A 22,285-nucleotide genomic window follows, 5' to 3' on the forward strand; every position below is an offset into this window, starting at 1 on the left:
TATATAAGTTATCAGGCATGAAGCAATAGGTATCTAACCTTGGATACCGGCAGTTGACTAAAGGTGCTGGGCTAAATCGGTGATTCTGTGATCCTTTGAAAGTGAGGTCCAGAAAGCTTTGGTCATTTGCTCAAAGTCACAGAAGGAGTATGTAGAATACTGAAATCATACAAATATCTCACATAAATAACTCTTTTGATTTTATATTTGCATCTATGTGTGTATATGTGTATATTGGGAGGAAAAAGTTATAAAACCTGAGTTTCTACTGGTTTAAGTAATTCTTGATGAGAGATTTCCCTTTACCAGTGTAGGCTGGTCCTCTATTCTGGAACTTCCAAGAGGCATCTGGGGACTCTAAATGTTGAAGGATCCAAAACCAGTATTATAGAAGATAGAATTTGCCCAGATTCACACAGCTACAAAATATTGGCTCCAGGCTCCTAAATCCAATATCAAGAGTTCTTTCTTATCACTTCATGCTGCCTTATATGTCTACAATTGTAGAGTAATTAGCAAAAAAAAAAAAAGAATAATAATTATAACCTAAGCAAGTATTTCAGTGACTGTTAATCTCACTTTCATTCAGGATGCTTTGTTAAGTTTCATGACTTTGTTGATTTCGGCAGATGGATGAGACCTACCATAAATTGCACACCAAAATTTTCAAGGTTTTAGGACATAGGTTACTATCTGAAAAAGTAAACAGAGGCTGCCATGTTTTAAGGGTATCTCATTTGGATTAAGGGATGTCTGTCTATCAGCAATGAAAACAATCTATATATGTATATACATATATATATTTGTCATCCTTAGGAAAGTGGGCCACTGGGGATGCAGATGGGACAGCTGTGCTCCTTAATTGTATTGGAATTAATAAAATGCAACTTTTACAACCCATTTGCAACTTATCACTGGGGAATACATTTTATTGCCACTTTGGGTGTCTTTTAGTTAATAAATTCTTGCCTTTTGAATGTAAGTGTTTGGCTTCAAATCCCAGATACAAGTTTATTAAAAATTGTAATAGTTCTTAGAGACTATAAAATGAAATGAAGTGCACAGAATGTGTGTTTCCAGTGCTTGACTTTAAAACCATTTTTACATGACTAATTTCAATATTTCCAACTTAAGCAGACTGTTGTTGAATTTAAATGATTATTAAATATTTAACCAGCCAAAGACATGATCTATCATTTTGGACTTTAGAAATGTTTTCTCTTCATTTTGTAGATGTTTTAAAATTATATCAGATGGACTTCTTAAATTAATACCTTTCCCTAATGATTATGCAAACCATATATTTTTTTTTAATTCAAAATCATTATTGCAAATTCCAACTTAGCAGCTCTTAAGCATAGTGACACCTTCAGTGAGAGCCACATAGAAAGATCCTGAAGCTAAAGGCATTTAAAAAGCTAGGTTAAAATATATTGCTTTTTGGTTGAAGTTTGAGCTTTTGGGACTCAGGACAGACTATTGCTTCACTCAGCATTAATCAGGTATTAACATTCCTCTATTACTGTGTAAACTGAGGGTGTAGGCTGCTGAAAGTGCAGTATATACATTCCCCTGAGGGAATCTCAGAAGTGAAGATTTGTCTAAGAAATATGGTGGCATTTGTCTTCTGAGTTCCCAGCATTCCTTTATGCTGTTCATTCTCTCATTCTCCTACTTTGCACTCCTCTTAGTAAGGTAGAATCCATAGAACAATAGCTTCAGAGTAAGAGAATCTGAATTGAAATCTCCCCTCTGATATATCCTGTTTAACATTACTTAAATCATTGGATCTATCTAACTTCAGTTTCCTCCTCTATACAATGAATGAATGGACTATGATGGCCATTGAAGACTTTTCCAGATATAAATCCATGACTCTAAGTTCCCTGATAGAACGTTCTATTTAGGGTGAGAAGTGATTTGAGAGGTTGTTTATTCTAAGCTGTTCATTTTTATTTTATTTTTTTAAAGGAAACTGAGGTCCAAAGAGATTAAGTCCATGGTGAACTAGCTAATGTCAGAGGCAAGGTCCAAATGCAGATGTTAACTGACTCTAAATCTACTACTTATGCCACTGTATTATAGCTAATTATCTTCAGGTTTATTATTTCTATAACTTCTTTGAGGGTAACCATAGAGGAAAGGGAAAGAGAAGGACAAAGAGATAGACAGACAGAAAGAAAGAAATAGAGACACAGAGACAGTGAGATAGAGGAAGGAAAAGAGATGAAGGGAGGAAGGAAGGAAGGAAAGGAGGGAGGGAGGGAGGAAAGAAAGAAAGAAAGAAAGAAAGAAAGAAAGAAAGAAACAAAGAAAGAAAGAAAGAAAGAAAGAAAGAAACAAAGAAAGAAAGAAAGAAAAAGAAAGAAAGAAACAAAGAAAGAAAGAAACAAAGAAAGAAAGAAAGAAAAAGAAAGAAAGAAACAAAGAAAGAAAGAAAGAAAGAAACAAAGAAAGAAAGAAAGAAAAAGAAAGAAAGAAAGAAAGAAACAAAGAAACAAAGAAACAAAGAAAGAAAAAGAAAGAAAGAAAGAAAGAAAGAAAGAAAGAAAGAAAGAAAGAAGGAAGGAAGGAAGGAAGGAAGGAAGGAAGGAAGGAAGGAAGGAAGGAAGGAAGGAAGGAAGGAAGGAAGGAAGGAAGGAAGGAAGGAAGGAAGGAAGGAAGGAAGGAAGGAAAGGAAGGAAAGAAGGAAAGGAAGGAAGGAAAGAAGGAAAGGAAGGAAGGAAAGAAGGAAAGGAAGGAAGAAAGAAAGGAAGGAAGGAAGAAAAGAAAGAAAAGAGAAAGGAAGGAAGTAATGGATTATTTATTGGAAATAGTATGGATTTTTATGATCCATATCACTTCATGTATTACTTGAATATAAGCAGATACAATAAAGAAAGGCTGCTTCCATCATATATATTAGTCCATCATTTAGTGAATTTTTCCCTGGAATCAAATGTGTTACCAGCATCTTGGGGCACCTAAATAATTAGAGGACATGATGGAAATCATTAGTGTAGGCTAGAATAATTGCCCTTGATTTCTCAGAGGAGAAAGAACTTCAGTCAGTCCTTGAAGAATGACTACCTAATCAGTCAGCAAACATGTTTTAAAGAATTACCATGTGCTGGGGACACAAAGAAAAACAAAAAAAAAAGTCTCTCTTGTCAGAGGATAGGACTAGGAAGGGTAAGTTGAGGGCAAGATGGATAAGCAGAAACATAGATTTGGGTGAGTGATGTTAGAATGACCAGAATCATACAGTTTGTGATTCTGAAGAGACTCCCCTTGCTAGGAAGGCCAACCTAAACCTCTCTCAAATCCTCATGGTAAAAGAAGAGGTGTCAAGGGTGCATCAGTTCTCTTGAGGCAGCCCATTTCATATTCAGAGAGCTCTAATGGTTCAGGTTTTCCATTTGCTTCTATACAATTTTTATCTCCTAATTTATCCCCTCTTCCTCATGCCATCTGTTAAATATTTGAAGATGGCTCTCATGTCCTTTTCACGTCCCTTCTAACCATTCTTTTTTGCAAAATTCTTTGACCATTTATCATGTGACATAAACAAAACATAAACTTGCCATCTAATGGAGGGGATGGGGGAAGGGAGTGAGAAAAAATTCATAACATAAGATTTTGCAAGGGTGAATGTTGAAAACTATCTTTGCATCTATTTTGAAAATAAAAAGCTAAAAATAAAATTTTAAAAAGTAGTGCCAAGAAACTAGAAACAAAAGAAATTGCCACTAGTGGTAATTTCATATTTAAATATAAAGTGGATATTCATGATTATTTAAAGATACAGAAAGATTTGATACAAAACACTTGTTACAGTTAAGACTATTCAGAAACATATTCATTAATGTTCAAAGGATCATAGGATTTAGTATTGGAAGAGCCCTAAGAAATCATTTATTTCAGTATCCTCATTTTACAGATGAGAACACTATGGCTCAAAGTGTTATATTTATCCAGTAGGCAAATGTGTTCAATGATATCTTAACTGTGCATCAACACATTCTTGGTTATATACAATATCATTCTATACTGACATTTTACCTTTAGTTTAGCTGTAAATATCTACAGATAAATTCAACAAGCAAAAATATTAAATATCTTTAAATAATTATTTGAGAGGAGAAATGCAGGATGGAGAGAGTAAGACCTGTTATTCTATATGTTTAGGAGAAATCACAGCATGGAAACTCCCACCAAGGCAGATCAACAAATAATCAATAAATAATGTTCTTAGAAGTCCCTGGCACACTGAGATTTGTCACCCAAGAAATAAGACTTGAACTCAGACCTTCCAGAATTCAATTAATGTCTGTTATGTATTAACCCAGAGTTCTCTTAAATTATATACTTGGTAGATTTTATAAAAAACGTGTACTTGACTCAACTAGGCTACTCAACTATTCCTATTCTAAAGAAAATGTATTCCAATTCGAAAAGAAAGATTCTTGGAGCATGAGGGGATATGGGAGAAAGAAAGAGACTCAAGCATTAGGAGAAGTAGCAAGAGGCTGTTTAAAGAGAACTCTCTCTTTAACCAGACATCTCTATCTTTCCCAAAAACTGAACTCCTTAAAGTTGGACTCCACTATGGCCTTTGCTGGACACCTCTCCACCTACTCTTTTTCCAGTTTCTTCATACAAATTGTTTTTTTTTTCCCCTATTAGATCACAAGCTTTGTCTTTTGCCTTTTCTTTTATCCTTAGCATGTAGTACAGTGTCTAGCACATAGTAGATGGTTAATAAATATTTATTGAATGATTATAGAGTTATAAAGAGTCCAAAATCAACAGAAATAGACTAAACCCCCAGTTACATTTACTTTCTAATTTTTTAAGTTGTTAAATTACCAGTCTTGTTATAGTTTACAAAGTGATTTCCTATGCCTTATTATGTTGTTTAATCCAATGAAATCAATAGTGTCACTGATATTTTGCCCACTTTTATACATAAAGAAACTGTGACTTAGATAGCTTAATTGGCTTCCTCAAGTTGCTTATATTTAAGTGACTTGTCCAGGGCCACACAACTAGTAAGTGGCTGAGGCTATTTGAGTTCAAGTCTCCCTAGCTCCATACCCAGCACTCTATCTATTGTGCCATCTAGCTTCCCTGTCACAGCTAGTATTATTCAGAGATGTCTGCCTTAGGAATTCTCTTTAAATGGCCCATTGCTCTTTTTCACAATGCTTGAGTTTCTTCCTCTCTCCTCTCTCCCCTAATGCTGCAATAATCTTTTTTTTTTTTTTTTTTTTTTTTTTTTTTTTTTTTTTTTTAGAATTGGAATAGATTTTCTTTGAAATGGGAATAGATGAGTAGCCTTGTTGAGTCTTTCTAATTTCAAGTCCAACGGGGTTAAAATAGAGAAGTTCTAATCTCAATATGTATAATCTTGTATACCCAAGATGCATTTTTCCAAGCAAATGATCTTCAAATTTCCCATTTTTTAAATGGAAAACATGATATTGATGTCTTTAAATAGCCACAAACTGGGATGAAATACAATCGATAATATTAGGGAATAAGCATGAATTAAGTACCAGACTGTGTGCTAGACATTATTATAAATCTGTCAAAAAGTCAAACTCACACAAAACAAAAATACATACCAGCTCCACCCTTTTATAAAAATATACTGATATTTCTTTTTTAAATTTTACACATATTTCTGAATATATCATTTCTCCCTGTCCTACCCAGTGAGCCATTCCTCATAACAAATAATAATAATAATAATAATAATAATAATAATAATAAAGAGAAATTTTTTAAAAAGCTTAACAAAATTAAGTAGGATGCCAATTGAGTCTGAAAGTATATGCAATAATGTTCCATACTCATAATCCTCCACATCTACAGGATGGGATAGAACTGCATTTTCTCATCTTTTCTCTGGGGTCATTAAGCAGAAGGTTGTTTAATACTTTTTGTTAAAGTTATTCTTTACATTTATGTTTTTGCAATTACTTATATTATTCTTGTGGTTGGACCTACTTGATTCTGGATCACTTTATATGTCTTCCCAGCCTTCTCTGAATTCTTCGTATTTGTCATGGTTATATCAGGGTAACAGCTATTCCTTTTATGTAACACAATTTATTTGAATATTCTCTTGAAACTGGATACCTGCTCTTTTATTTCCCCGAGATCTTTTATAAGTGTTGTTACAAATATTTTGGCAATCATAGTACCTTCCTTGCTGTCTCTAACTTCCTTCTAGTTCATCCTTTCTTTCAACAAATGGTTGACTATTAAAATCCAAGTTGATCATATGATCAGATTAGTCACTTTTTTACCCTGAAGGGCACCTCTGTGCTCAGGGACTAAGGTTAAGGGAGAAGGGAAAGTACATGTGAGTGTCCTTATGTAAGCATCCTATGTCAAAACCAAGAAAACAAGGTCACAAAAATAGGAACAATTACTTGGGTTTCAGATGAGAGCAAGAGAAAGAGAAGTAACTAAGCTACAGAATAGTTGATAGCCTTGTCAAATGGGATTCAGGAATTATTTGTGGCATTTAAACCTTACAATTTTGTCCAATTTCCTCTTTTTAAAAAAAGGCCATAGCAGTAAAATGAAAAGTGTGGCCATTATGAAGGACTCAAGAACCAAGCCATTAAAGTCAGCTGATAGATTCTTTCTAGTGGATTCTTCCGTAGCCAGGGAAGTTTAAAACACACTGAACACTTAGAAAACAAAATTGAAAAGAGAAAATCAAGGAAGGAATGAGAGGAATAAGAAATTAGTGATGATCAGCCGTTCTCTTGGGCCTAGGAATGCTCAATTTAGTTTAACGGCAGATTTATTAGTATCATGCCCATGGCCTGGGTTCACATTCTGGCTGCATTACTCATTTCCTCTGTGACCTTGGACAATTGATTTCATCTCTTTAGTACTTTACTTCTTCATCTATAAAATGAGACGATTTGACTAGATGACCCGGAGGTCTTTTCCAGCTTAAAATCTATGAACCATGGAAGTGCTGGAGGAAGAGGGGAAGGCAGAAATCTAGCTACGAATCACACATCCCCTGGAGGTTTTCCCAGACAGACTTTCCCAACAACATTGGTAATAAATCTTTTGACTTAGCCAACATTTTTAAGGGCCTATTATCTGCCATTATGCCTAACATTGAGATTATAAAGACAAATATAAAAGGTAGCCTAACCTGAACAGGTGTACCTTCTACTGAAATTATCCCACTGTGAAATCATGAAACTCTATTTGAACATTATTCAAACCACCAACTATTTCTACTTTTTGTGGCTTCATTTCTGTGGAAATTATTACCACCTCCGTCTACCTTCTTCACAATCTTTTCTCATGAAATGTAAACTTGATGGAACCACCCAGTGATGTTGGACCATATATTTGTATGAGTTGAAGAGATTTCTGTGCAAGGTTTCTTGATTCTAGGGCAATTCCTTTACTATTTTGACTGTCTGGTCATAATTTCCTATATGGTATGATGGAAAGACAACAATCTGGAGTCAGAAGATCTGGTTTCAAGTTTATAATATTTTGATAAACGTAAACACAACTGGTTTTCGGGGGGGGGAACTTTATTTATGACACACTTCTATGTTTAATTTATTTTCTTAGTGTTTGTTCCATCATTTTTTTTAGTCTAACCCATGAACCAAACAATGAATCAGACTGTTTTTGCATTTGCTGAATTTTAAAGTATAACTGCCCACACTGAATATATAACAACTGTCTCTCAAGAGCTGAAATGATCTGGAATACCCCTAGTTCAAGTCTTGCCTCTTACACTTACTACAAACCTCAAAATCATAGAGTGGGAACTGGAAGCAACCTTTGAGATCACCAAATCCAACTCCCTAATTGTACAAATACAGAAACTGAGGCTCAGAGAGATTAAATCACTCACCACAGTTACATAACTAGTAAATGACTGATGGAGAACTTGAACTCAATTCTTCCTAATTCTTTAATCTGCTTTTCAATGTTTTTCAATGTATAACACTTAATTTCTCTAGTCTGTCCCAGTTTTCTCACTTATAAAATAAAAGAATAGGACTAACTGACCATGGTGGTCAAGTCTAGATTGATTCAAGATCTGTGCTCCCTAATATTCCTTCTCAATTCCCAGCCAGCCCCTTTCCTACTTGTGATTTGTATTATCTACTTTGATGGGGTAAGATATATTTTTGTATTTATATATATTTTAATATATAACACAACATTTATATATGTATACATATATAACATAAATTTTTTAATATATAACACAAAAATTCTAGTTAGATAGTGGAAGCCAACTTTGATTACAATTTTTTAGAAATTACTTTGATGGAAATTAATCCCCTTCTAGGTAAAGAATATTGCCAGATGAGACCATCTTTTCTTATAATTTTTTGTGATGCATTGGTATGTTTCGGAAGGCAGACACTCTTCTCGCCCCATTTACAATTTATGGCCTTTTACATTTGGAAGCCGATCTGTTGACTGAGAATCATGATGTTTTGAGAGAAGCCTAATGCTTACAAGATGCCTCATGAATATTTCAACATTAGGAATGTCACAGTTGGAAGAACCTTAGAAATTATCTTTCCAATGCCCTCATTACAAATGAAGAAACTGAGGTTAGAAAGAAAAAATTTTGACCAGAGTCAGACAGAAGGCTGCTTGGAGAGGTGGGGCTAGAAACCTGCTCTGCTAACTTGCAATTTGGCATATTTTCTCGTCCAATACAGCTCACTAACCTTTAGGATCCAGATTTGCCAAGCCAGTATTTTTGTAGTTTTTTTTGGTTTTTTTTTTAACTGAAAATTTTATTTCTTGACATCCTTTATTTGTCTTGTTTGGACAGGGAAAGAGGTCGTGCTGACTTCATTAAAGAAAAAGATCCTCGGTATATGAAAATTCTACCGATTGAGGGATGAAAGATTAAGTGACTTGTCCATATCCATGAAAACCTATATTTTCCTAGGTTTTGTTACTATAGAATTGGACTAAGTTGGGCAGCTAGGTGCCCTGGACCTGGAGTTAGACTTAAATTCTTGAGTTCAAATCTGACCTCAGCCACTAGCCAGCTGACACTAGGAAAGTCACTCAACCACCTATCTGTAAAACTGGAATAATAATAGCACTTACCCTGGGGGTTGTTGTGAGGATCAATTGAAATAACCTACATGAAGCATTTTGCAAACCTCAAAGACTCTGTAAATGCTAGCTGTTATTATTTTGTTATTCTAGGAGTTATACCTTTCATTTGTTAGACATCACTTAACATAAAAAAAAATTTAAAGCACACAGACAGAATTTTAGAAATATTAGGGGAAAGGCTGCCTACTTTAGAAACTGTGATCATGGAATGAAGGGGATATGTGTTCTGTTTCCTCAGAAATATTTATCATAGGGCCATACACGAAATATGTTCTAAAATGATTATTAATTTTATAGAAAGAATGTAGTATATATCAAGTGCTTTCCTTGTGCAGAATTGTTGAGGGTACCTGATGGGTTATAAACCCATTGGTGAATTAAGGACATATCTCCCCACCTCATGGGGATATTGCCCCCTGGCATGGGCAGATGAGGGCAATTTGTTCTGATAGCTATGAAGGCATCACTAGGAGCTGGGCAAAACATTGAAAACATTGGCAAATATTGGATACCAGGCCATATCTTTCCACTGGACTTTGGTGACTCTGGAAGAAAGAATGATGACTTTGTGGGCTTTTTTTTTGTTTTTTTGTTTTTTTCCACTTAAATCCAATTTTTACAGGAATCATTTCGTATTTTTTTTTGTTTGTTTCTTCCTTGATAGACATTTTTGGTGCTAAATTTCTACTGTATAACTATTTTTATCAGACAGATTTCGATTCAATATTAATCCTAGTAGAGGCATTCAAAAGTAGAACGGACTTCCTCAGAAGGTAGTGAAAATCCTAAAGAATAAATTACTGCTTGTTCCAAATGTGAGGTACAGAATTCTTGTTCAGATGAACGTGGCCCTCACTAGTGGCCATTGAGGGTCCATCCATCCCTTTCCAAAACTCTGATTCTGTTATGCTGCTTGATAGTAATATGCCTTGGAACAATGATTCTTTGAAAAGGGTATCAAGAACCTCTAGGGAAAATCTCTCTCAGGAAGACATGGCAGATGGTCCCAGAGTTAACTAGCTGTTAAAGAATGGGCTAAATTGCCTTTTGGAAATCACAATGCTTTTAAAGACATAAGTTGCTATCTGACAAAGACTCATTTTTAAAAAGACCTACACACTTTTACTTGACATCTTGTGAACGCAGCTGGAATCTAGTATAATCTCTGAACAAGAAATATAAAAGATCAGTACTTAGCACAGTGCCTGGCACATAATAGGTACTTAATAAATGTTTATTGGCTAACTGAAATAACTTCAAGAATAATGGAGAAGCACAGGGTGGGCATGAGTAGTTTACAACACATGCCAAATAGGAAAATGCATAGAGCCAGTTGTAAAAGAAAGCCATCAGAAAAATATGACAGAAACACACAGCAAGAGATAGAGACAGACAGACAGATGGACAGACTGACTGGGGGGAAAAAAGGGATAACCAATGAATAGTGCACAAGTCCATCAATATCTATACAATGGAAAGGGACGTGAGAATGGCATCGTACACATGGAATTAACCCTTTTTAGTGTTTATAGGTAATCATGAAGAGCCACACATTGGAAAGCATGAATGGATAATAGTCTTCATCACTGGTGAAAATAACTATGTCAATGAGGTCACAGATGCATAATGGAATATTTTGAATATCAAAGATAGCTAGACTAGTGATAGAATAATAATATTTAAAGAGTGGAAAGGACCTCAATGACCATCTAAATGAAATTCATCCACATAAAATATCCTCACCATCACATTCCCAAAAAGTGTTCATTCAGCTTCTAATTAAAGACATCCAAGAAAGAGGAACCAGTATCTCTAGAGTTAGTCCATCCTACTGTGGAATAGTTATGAATATTTGAAAGTTTTATTTTCCTGGAATCAAACATAAGGTGGCTTTTATAATACAAATCACTAAATTTTAGGTTGACCATTATTAATATTTACACCTATAATTTTACTCCAGATTTTAGGAAGTGACTAAATTTGCTCCTTTAGGAAATTTTCTTCCCTTCCCCCCAAAACCTCAGCAATGCAAGTGGTTTAATTGCACCTATCATTCTCTGGAGACGTGCCCACAATGTTCTCTTATAAGTATTCTTCTAATTCTACCCGCCATTAACTATATTGAAAATGTCCTTCTTCCTTTTTCTCATTTAGACACTTGTAAGAATGTGTCTCAAGGGAAACCATTTGGCTTGGTAAAACTATAACCTAATTCATCAGACTTTACCCTTTTGGGATTAGTACCACAAACCAATTAAAAAAGCTTGGTTTCAAGCTTCAGGTATTTAATTCTATTTTAATTAGAAACCTCCGCACTTTTATTTACATACTTCTCATTCACCTTTCTTTGACATTGGAGATCAAGTTTTCTGTGGGCCACCATGAATGCATCAACCTTTCATCAGTGACATTGGAAAATTATATGTAAAGACATAATTAAGTGTTCAAAGTGTACTTTTTTCCACCTGGAAGAACATAGATAAAGCAATTTGGGGCTTCTCATACATTGATGATATTGCTGTAAAACTTGTAGAATTTTAATCAGAGATTTATGTGAAGTTAAACAATGAGCATAAAGTGTTCTGCAAATAACATGAATTTGAGAGCAACGAGGGAAATGCCTTATTGTATTACTGTTGTCAGTTAAAGGTTAGAGAGAGTTTCATTTTTAATAGCAAAGAGTTACTTCTTAGAAAAAAGCTGATTCAAAGGTTTGATTCTTAGAATTTGGGGCTATGGAGTACAGATCCTTAAGTCGAGGTCAATGGCCTGGTTCTCAGAGCAGTCACAAAGCATTTCTGACAGTAAAATGGGTTTCTAGATTGTACATTGGTCATCACTTAGTATAGTGTCTAGCATATAATAGGTGCTTACAATTCAAAATATTTATTGTTCCTACTATGTACCAGGCATCATACTAATTGACTCAGATACAAATAATAAAAAAATGGTTCTTACCTGAAGTAGTTTATAATTTAAAGGGGAAAGAAGTACCCCAAAAAAAGTTAAAAAGAGGTGGGGAGCTGGGGGTACCTGATAGAAAGACATTTTTTTTTCTGTATAGTTTAAACCAAACAGAAGTGTAGATGGACAGTGGAATTAGCTGGTAGGCCACTTTATAGTTAAAGGAAGATTTTAGGAGCAATTTAATACTATACCTTCCAGTCTCTATCTAGATAATAAATGTTTATGACTGACTAACTGCTCTGCTCCATCACTTAGTATCATACAATAAACTCACACTGAACTTGGCACCCATAGCGAATATAATAATAATAATCACTGAGACATCATAAGGAAAGGGCCATTCATAGTTAGGCTTTTCATCATGTCATTGAACTGAAAGCTTCTCTGTATGAGTCTAGAAGAATGAGGCTGAAAGTCTCTGATTTGGGTTTTCCTGACAATTTTTTTTTATATCTACCTCTTTATCTAGTATGGGCTATCCTGAAGAGGACTATGAATTTCCTTGATATTATAAGTAACTAGGATGAGACAGTGTAGCTTTAGTTTAGAGCAACAAAATTAAAAGTAATTTTGAAGTTTGCATAATTTTATAATTCATTAGATTTTCTGACATCATGTGTAATCATTCAGCAATATGGAAATAAGTAGGTTTAGGATTTAAGCAACAATCTGGATTCTGGATCCATGATATCAATGACTTAGGGAGCATTCATGTGAGCAAATGTCCTTTTTCAAAGACAGTCATACTTTGTCTCCAGTGTAGAGAACTATCCAGGACAATTGGCCTTGCCCAGGGTCACACCAGCCTTATCTAAAGGCTGAAAGATTATCTTATCTGAGACTTGAACCTTTGATTTCTTGACTTAAAGGCCAGCAAGTTTATACACAATTCCGGTCTGGGAAAAAGCAGATAATTCATAAAATTAGGAAGTCTAGATCATTTCTTCCATGTTTGTCTTTCTTTCCACTCATTGGCCTGAACATAGCGCTTTACACTGTTCTGAAATCTCTGTCAGTATCACACCAAGATGGTATGGGGGACTCTTCTCCAGGAGGACGATGTCACTCTTTGTCCCCTAAAATGAATGCTCACATGATCAGGTTCTGCATTTCTCACCTGGATGTCATGGAGTTTCTCCCCATGAGTATCAATAAACCAAGGTCTTTGTAATAACAACAGTAACAACTAGCATCTGTATACTGCTTTAAAGTCAATGAAGCACTTTACATTTGTTATCTCATTTAGTTCTCACAACAATCTAAAGAGATAGAGGCTATTATCATCCCCATATTTAGTTGAGGAAACTGAGATTGTGACAGGCACTCACACAGGTATTATCTAGGAAAGATGTGTGAACTCAGCTATTCCAGTATTTAGTATGATACCTGGCCATCTTAAAAAGCAGATGTACACAAACATGCATGCATGTATGTATACATATGTGTGTATATAGGTGACAACATCTATACTGTGTGTGTACATACACATACATATATACATATAGAGACAAACACACATATGGTCTTTTTTGAGCCTTAAAAAAGCCCTAGAAGATAGTTGCTATTATTATGCCCATTTTAGGAGTGAGAAAATGAAGACTGAAAGGTTAAGTGATTGTATTCTTCTAATCATGTCTCTAAGTCACTGAACTAATCATGGTCATCCTGTTAGCACCTACATGAGACAGAATTTCCATTTATATCCTCCTGACCTTAATTCCAATACTAACAATTTATAATCTATCAAGATACATCTAGGCAGCTGGGTGGAAGGCTTGTTAAGAATGCTGAACTTAAAGTGAAGAAGATTTGCCTTAGCTGCTTGCTCAATATGTGACTCTGGGCAACTAATTTAATCCCTCCCAGACTTAATTTCCCCATCTGTAAAATGGGAGTAATAATAACATGTACTTTAAGAAGTTTTCATAAGGCTCAAATGGCATACTTTTATATGGAATTTTGAAAATCTTCAAAGGGATATATAACCATTATCTATTGCTATTATCACTATTAACAAAATTTTATTAAATCTCTACTGTTTCAAATACTGTCCTATGTGCTGGGGATACAAAGCCCTCCCTCATTCCCCAAAAAAGTCTCTGTCAATAAGGAACTAATAGATAGCTAAGGGTGACATACATACACACATATGCATATATTTAGATAGGTATATATATAGCATATACAGAAATACAGCTATGTGTGCACATGTAGGAAAGGGAGGGAGGAATAAAGGAAAGAATGAAAAAAGGAAGGAAGGAAAGAAAAGAAAATAAGATAGAAGGGAAAAAGAAGGAAGGGAAGAAAAGAAAAGAAAGAAAACTTGGAAGGAAGGAAGGAAGGAAGGAAGGAAGGAAGGAAGGAAGGAAGGAAGGAAGGAAGGAAGGAAGGAAGGAAGAAAGGAAGGAAGGAAGGAAGGAGGGAGGGAGGGAAGGAAGAAAAGAAAGAAAAGGAAGGAAGGGAGGGAGGGAGGGATGAAGGAAGGAAGGAAGGAAGGAAGGAAGGAAGGAAGGAAGGAAGAAAGGAAGGAAGGAAGGAAGGAAGGAAGGAAAAGAAAAGAATTGATTAGTTTATGAGTATCATGTTCTAGGAATTGTGCTAAGCACTTTACAAATATTATCTTAGAAACAATTTACTCTTAGTATGTAGCAGTTGCTATCCTAATATAATGTATTGCCTAGCAATATTGTTAATGCTGTTTGAACATAGTATACTATATGGTAAAATGTTGTTAGTATATTTTTGGGATTTATAGTAAGATTATACTAATATTAACTAGCTTCAGTACTCTAAGCATCTGTGGTTCTTCCAAGAACCAAGAACCAAGATACCCCCCCCCCAATTCAGCCTACAACTTTCTATGCCTTATTCGATAGTCTTTGAGAAGCTCAATGGCTAATTAGTCTATCATTATCCAGGATTATTCTCATTCTTGAATGAATGTCTCCCACCTTGGTCATGCTGGTCCTCAGGAGACAGGTACCATTCATGTATCCCACCACCATCTTGACTGACATATATATGTATATATTGGAATTGTGGAATATATATATATATATATATATATATATATATATATATATATATATATATATATTCAAGTTATCACAGAGACAGCCAAAGATGTGAACCCAAAAGCCTTGGGAATAATAGGGCCTCCCCCAGGCCACTGGCCATGCTGCCAGCCTTGACCCATCATTGAGGGGAGTAGTCATTGGGAAGAAGGGTCTCACCTTCCCGAACACCACCTGAAGAAACTGTTGTCTACACTGTGATGGGTGATTGATTGGCAGTGGTCAGATCCTTCTTCATAAGAGCTATCATCAATTAATCAATAGATAGACACAAGATCTTGAAGTAACACCTTCAGACCACCAGTCCTCCCAACCCAGCTCTCACATTCATTGACCTGATGATAGATGATAGCTCTTATGAAGAAGGATCTGACCATTCCACTAGCTGCCAATCAATCACCAATCACAGTGTAGACAATCAGCCTACTTAAAGCATCAGATACCCTGAGGAAGATACTTGGAAATAACACGTGGCAGGCAAATTCAATCACTATGTCTACCTTGACTACCATCTGCTCTCAGACCTTACAGAAAATAGCCCAGGCCATTGAATCCAAGGACCTTGAAAATAGCAATACTCCCAACACACTGTCCTTAGCTTGAGAATCATTATCTGGGGAGATGCTTCCTAGAAACTACAGGGTCTCCAGCCACACTAAAGAAAGCCCAGAAATAAAAGTTCTTGCCACTAAGTCTTGTCCTTTATTCAAGATTCTACATCTAAAATTGGTATCATTTTAGTGGTGGAAATGATTTTCTATAAAGATATCACCTCCTGCTTTACTACTACCCACTAAGGACAATGGGATTATTCCATTTGACCTAGAGCTGAAACCTTTCATCCATTTTGTCACTACTAAAATGTGAGCTCCTTCATGATGGGGGTTATTCCATTTTTGGATATGTATCAGCAGTGCTTTGCATTTTATGAATGCTTCATTTATCCATCACTATGCACATGCAGAAATCTCCTCCAGTGGCAGTAATGAGAACTTAGATTTATAATTCACTTAATTGTGCTAAAGTGTTTTATGTACTTTTAAAATTTGATCTGTTATGTTCTTTGCTTTGGTTTTCCTTGGAAAATAACTTTAATAGTGGTAGACACTCACAAATATTTATTAGGAACTGTCCATACATCTAGACATTACAGTTATCCTAGGAGTATTTCCCAGCATCCTTCATGGGGAGATATCATCTTAACAAGTTAATGATGTCTGTACATGTGCCAACCTGCCATTAAATACATCTTAATTTAACACCTTAGTAGCAACATTGCTCTAATGCCAATACTCCCTTCTGAATTACCTTCAGTTTATTTAATTCATTTTTTTTGGTCCAGGCCCATGATTCTATCCCATTTTGGAAACTCTCTTCTGTATCAATAATTCATTTGTAATTTTGAATCTTAGAGGCAAAAGGCATTGATCATCCCCACTGTCTCCCCCAAGCACACAGATATGTGTGAGAGGCAGGATTTTGATTCCAAGACAATCTGCAATTTTGTATACAATTGAGAGTCAACTTGTGATAGTGGATAGAAACTTGGGAGACCTAGATTCAAATGCTATCTCTGACTCAGTCTGGCTTTATAATGGTTGGAAGGTCCCAGAGAAATATTTAACATGACAAATGACAGGATATCTCTAATATCGAGGAAGTTCTTTTCACCATTCACCTTTCAAAATTTAAATGAATTCATTATTGATTCTAATTGATATAGATATTGTAACAGATTTTATGAAGTTTCTTCATGCACTTCCCTGACCTGCAGATTATTTTCTTTTTTGTTGTTGTAGTAAGTTTTATTTTTAATACACAATGTTTTATGAATCAAGTTGGGGGAGAAAAATCAGAGCAAAAGGGAAAAACCATGGGAGAGATTAAAAAAATAGAAAAAAAGAAGTAAACATAGCATGTGTTGATTTACATTCAGTCTCTACAGATCTTTTTTCTGCATACAGAAGACATTTTCTATCCAAAGTCTATTAGGATTGCTTCGGATCATTGAACCACCAAGCTTTTTGTAGTTAATCATCACACATTCTCACTTATTGTATACAATGCCTTCCTGTTCTGCTTGTTTCCATCAGCATCCGTTCATGTAAATCTTTCCAGGCCTTTCTATAATCAGCTTGTTCATCATTTTTTATAGAACAATAATATTGCATTATCTTCAAATACCAAAACTTGTTCAACTATTTCTCAATTGATGGACATCCACTCATTTTCCATTTCTTTGCTATCACAAAAAGAAATGCTACAACATTTTTGCCTTTACCCTCCTTTATGATTTCCTTGGGATACAGTCCCAGTAATGGCACAGTTTAATCAAAGGGTGTGCACAGTTTAAAGTCCTTTGGTCATGTTCCAGAATACTCTCCAGAATTGTTGGATCATTTCACAACTCCAGGAACAATGCATAGTGTCCCAGTAGTCTCATATCCCCTCCAACATTTATCATTATCTTTTCCTGTAATCTTAGCCAATCTGAGAAGTGTGAGGTGGTATTTCAAAGTTGTTTTAATTTGCATTTCTCTAAAGTTTCCAGTGGTCCTCAAACTTTTTAAATAGGGGGCCAATTCACTGTCCCTCAGACTGTTGGAGGTCAGGAACCCTTGTGTTTGCAGGGGTAGTTTTGGCTGCTCTGTTGAAGAAACAGCCTGTTTTCCCAGAATTTGCCTTCTGAGCTGGGACAGGAAGCTGCCCCACTGATTTGTTCCTCTAATGAGCCAGGACTGAGGGTCTTAATTGCTGATTTGTTGTGATTGAGACTCTCTCACAGCATTTCCCACAGTCTATCCGATCTAGGCTGAACACCCTTTTCATCTCATGGAGACTGCCTTTTCCTGAAGTTTTTGCCCTCTATCTTGAGCTGGTGGATGATCTCATGCCATCAGACTCTGTCCAGAGGCTTGGTTTCATGTGGTTTTCAAGGAAAACTGGAAGAGCTGGAGCAGCTTCCTGACTTTACACAGCCATCTTGACTCTACCCCCAGAATTCCTCCTGCAGACTATTGTCATCTTTAAAAGTTTTTAACAATCTTTTGCTTTTATATGTTATAAATTTCCCTGTGTCCCAACCCTTTTTCCAATTCCACATTAAAATTTTTAAAAGAAAAAAAAATCTGACAGTATACACAATATTTCATATCTATTAATTTCTTACCTCTGTATGTGAGTAAGGAAAAGGGTCCTTTCATGTCTATTTTTGGGGGCCACGCTTGTTCTTTATAATTCCTTCAGGGTTATTTTCAGTGCTGTACTACAGAAGTATAATATGGTTTTTGGATGTTTTGTGCCAAATGTTGAGAGTAATTTTCCAGGGTTTCTTTTTTTTCATCATTGTTTCCCTTCCTCTCTCCCATATACTTCCTATAATTCCAGACTCTGTAAACTCCCAGATTCACATGGGACTTGTTGAGTACCCAGAGTTCACCAGTCAGGCATTGTGCTTGTAAGTCATTAGGTGTCCATGAAATACATGATAGCATCCCCAGAAAACAAGCTAAAAATATAATGATGCTGACCATAAAGAATAAAGTGTGAGATTGTTCTATAATACCGATCAAAAATGTCAGGCTTTATGAGCACCAATCTCTACGAAGTGCTCATTTGTCTCTTTCTCTGTCCTTTTCTGGTTGCTAGATTTTAGGGTTAGGTCACATTGTTTCTGAGGAATTTTCTTTTGGCGCTAATTGGCATCTCAGGCCTGACACTTCCATCAGAAAGACACGACTGTTAGAGGCACAGGGCCCTCACAAGAATTCACCGCTGTACATAGGACAGCACGTAATGGAATCCACGCAGTGCAGTCTTGGGGTAGGATTCCTCCAACACTGGTGAGGAGACAGAAAACATGCCCAGGGTGGGGGCAACACTAGGAGAGATGAGCAAATGTTTGATCTAATCTACATCTGGGGGAAGCTATTGGTCTTTGGAAAAGCACATGGAGAGATGTGAGACAGTCAGGTAGCTCAGTGTTTTCTCATAGCTAGGATTAGGGACTTTAAGCTTTTCCAAGCTCTTTACCATCATTCTTATTTTATCCTCACTACAATTCTGATACAGATGGGAAAACTGAGGCACGGAGGTCCAATTACTTGTTCCAACTCACACAGCATTCTATCCACTGATCAACCCAGCTGCTTTGGTGTTGGGTTTGGAGTCAGGAAAGTTTAAAATCCAACTGCAGATATTTAATAGTTGTGTGATGCTAGGTCAGTTATTTAACCTATGTCATCTTCAATTCTTCAGCTCTAATATGGGGATAATAATGACAGCTACCTCACAAAGTTTTCACAAGGCACGAGTATCATACCTAATGTTCTCTGAAAACTTTAAAGAGCTCTATTAGTAATAGGAAAAGTAGGAAATAGTATTAGTAGAAATGATAGTTGATAGAGAGCTGGCTTTAAAAAGAAGAAAACCTGGGTTCAATTCTTGGCCTCTAATATATACATGTGATTCCCAGCAAGTCACTTAAACTCTTGGTGTTGTAGGCAGACTGCCAAGGCTTAATTGAAGAGATGCTATGGCTCTACATAGGTAAAGAAAGTGCTTCACCTAGCAGTTTTCTATGGCCATAAAACCACAGAGCCAGTCCCCATTCTTACTACTATCACCGCGATTACAATAGACTACCATGACTCCTATTCCTACTGTGATTACTATGACTATTATGACTCTTCCTTTCTTCCACCACCACCACAATTACTACTATTATTACTACTAGTACTATTACTACTACTACAAAGATTACTCTGATTACTATGATTCTTCCTCCTCTACTACTTCTCCTACAATGATTACTATGACTACTTTGACTCTTCCTCCTTCTCTACTATTACCACTATGATTACTATGAATACTATGATTCTTTCTCCTCTTCTACTCTTATAATGATTACTATTTCTCCAACTCTTGCTCCTCTCTCCCTCCTTACTCTTAATCCTATGGTTACCATGACTCCAACTCTTCCTCCTCTCTTCCTCCTACTCCTACTATGATTATTATGACTACTATGGCTCCTCCTCCTCTTTCTATTACTCCTCCTCCTATATTACTCCTACTATGATTATTATGACTATCATGACTTCCTCTTCCTACACTATTACTACTATGATTATTATGGCTCCTCTTTCTCTTCTGCTACCACCTCTACTGCTCCTATTACTACTATTATGATTACTATAACTACTATGATAACTCCTCCATTACTTTTATTACTACTACTACTACTACTACTACTACTACTACTACTACTTCTACTGCTACTTACTGCTACTGCTGCTACTTCTACTATGATTACTATGACTACTATGACTCCTCCTCCTGTCTTTCACTACCATTTATTACTACAACTACTATTACTTTTTAATGACAATAATATAGTCTTTTTAAAAAAATCAACCTTAAGGTGATAAATATATCTTTAATCCTCTATCTAAAGTAGCTACCCACATCTACATACACATATCCTTCTATATATATGTATGAATCTATATACATAGATATGCAGATACATAGCTGAATGTGTGTATGTGTGTGTGTGTATACACGCACACACACACATACACACACAAGTATACATATAAAGCTAAAGTTCTATAAGGGCAGTCACTAAGTATATTTAACTATGCAAATAAACATCCTCAGTGACTGTTCTAATAGAATTTTAGTCTGGGGACTTCAACTCAATATTTCATTGAAGCCTTTGGAATTTGTTCTTCTAAATTTAGAAGACTTGTAATAGCATAAAATGCTTATAGGGAGGAAAGGAGAGGATTGTATACATACACACATATTTAAATATGCATTGTATATGCATATTTGAAATATTAGATCTTTATATGCATCCATGTATACATGGACATACATGCATATACATATACATAAAGCACAAATATATAAATATATGCTTATATATTAAGCAAGAGATAGAGTTGGGATTCAGACCTAGGTTTTTTGATTCTACATCCAGCACTGTTACATGGTACAGTACAAAGAACTCTGCCTTTGGAAGGAGAAGAAATGGAGTCTAATACCATATGTCAAAGATATAACTTCCCTGGGCCACCATCTTCCCTTCTCTGCTCTGCTCTAAAGGCAGGCAACTGGACTCAACGGCCTTTGAGGTCTCTTCCAGTTCTAACTATGATGGTGTGATCCTTTGACCTTTTGAGGTTCACACAGTATTCTGATATTCAGGAGGAAAAAAGACTGTCTTCTTCCCTTAAAGCAAAAACGAAAACGTTTAGGGCCAGGCCTACATTTTCTGAGTTCCAAGAGACCAGAAGAGATGGCATATTGTAATGACCCAAGCAGTGGGAGTCAGAGATAGGGGCCAATATAGACATGAAGAGAGCAGCCAGGAGAGACACACTGACTTTGGCTTCACTTCAGGAAGAGCTAGCAGGAGGTCCAGGACTTAGAAGATACCAAAGCAGGTCATAGAGTTGACAGGCCCCCCCCCCCCCCTCCAGAAAAATCACCTGAGAAGAGAGCCGGCTTCAAAACTCTTCACACAGAAGGTGATCAAGTCATTAAGAGTAATTGATCTAGTTCTAGGTGATAAGCAGTGACTACAAGGAGAAAGGTATGGATGGACAGCTAACTATAAAAGTAAGGCAGTTAGAGAGAAATGGGAAAAAATATTGAACCGGGAGCCAAAGATCTGAGTTCCAATGCTGCCCCTGATGTATGCTAACTATTGATTCTGGGCATTTATTTAGCCACTCCTGAGGATACTAAGGCCTACATGCAATTTTTTTTTGAAAGAAATTTGAAAGAAATAAAAGTTACAGAGAGGCAGAAATAATATAGGAAATAGAAGAGTAGATTTGGAATCAAGATGATCTGGATTAAAATACAACTTTACACACATTATTGTTGTGTAAGTTGTGAGTCTTAATTTCCTTGGATCTAACTTTCCTTATCTGTAAGGGGAAGAATCTGAACTAGAGTCCTTCATAATGATAAACCAAGACTTTTTGATGCATGTACGGAGACAAATGAGTGCCATAAGTACTAGAGTTGGAGACAGGATGGAGGTGAAATCTAACCAGCCAATTCAATCTGTTGACATTTGTTAAGCATTTGCTAGGAACTGTGCCCAA

The 22,285-nt window shown here is 35.9% G+C and overlaps 1 protein-coding gene across 2 annotated transcripts in view; it reads left to right on the plus strand.

Annotated features, from left to right (window-relative positions):
• Positions 1-22,285, plus strand: part of NAALADL2 (N-acetylated alpha-linked acidic dipeptidase like 2) — a 1,407,963-nt gene that overhangs the window by 329,684 nt on the left and 1,055,994 nt on the right. The window lies entirely within an intron of this gene.

The sequence above is a fragment of the Sminthopsis crassicaudata genome, chromosome 3, assembly GCF_048593235.1.
Source record: "Sminthopsis crassicaudata isolate SCR6 chromosome 3, ASM4859323v1, whole genome shotgun sequence".
NCBI classification, from domain to species: domain Eukaryota; kingdom Metazoa; phylum Chordata; class Mammalia; order Dasyuromorphia; family Dasyuridae; genus Sminthopsis; species Sminthopsis crassicaudata.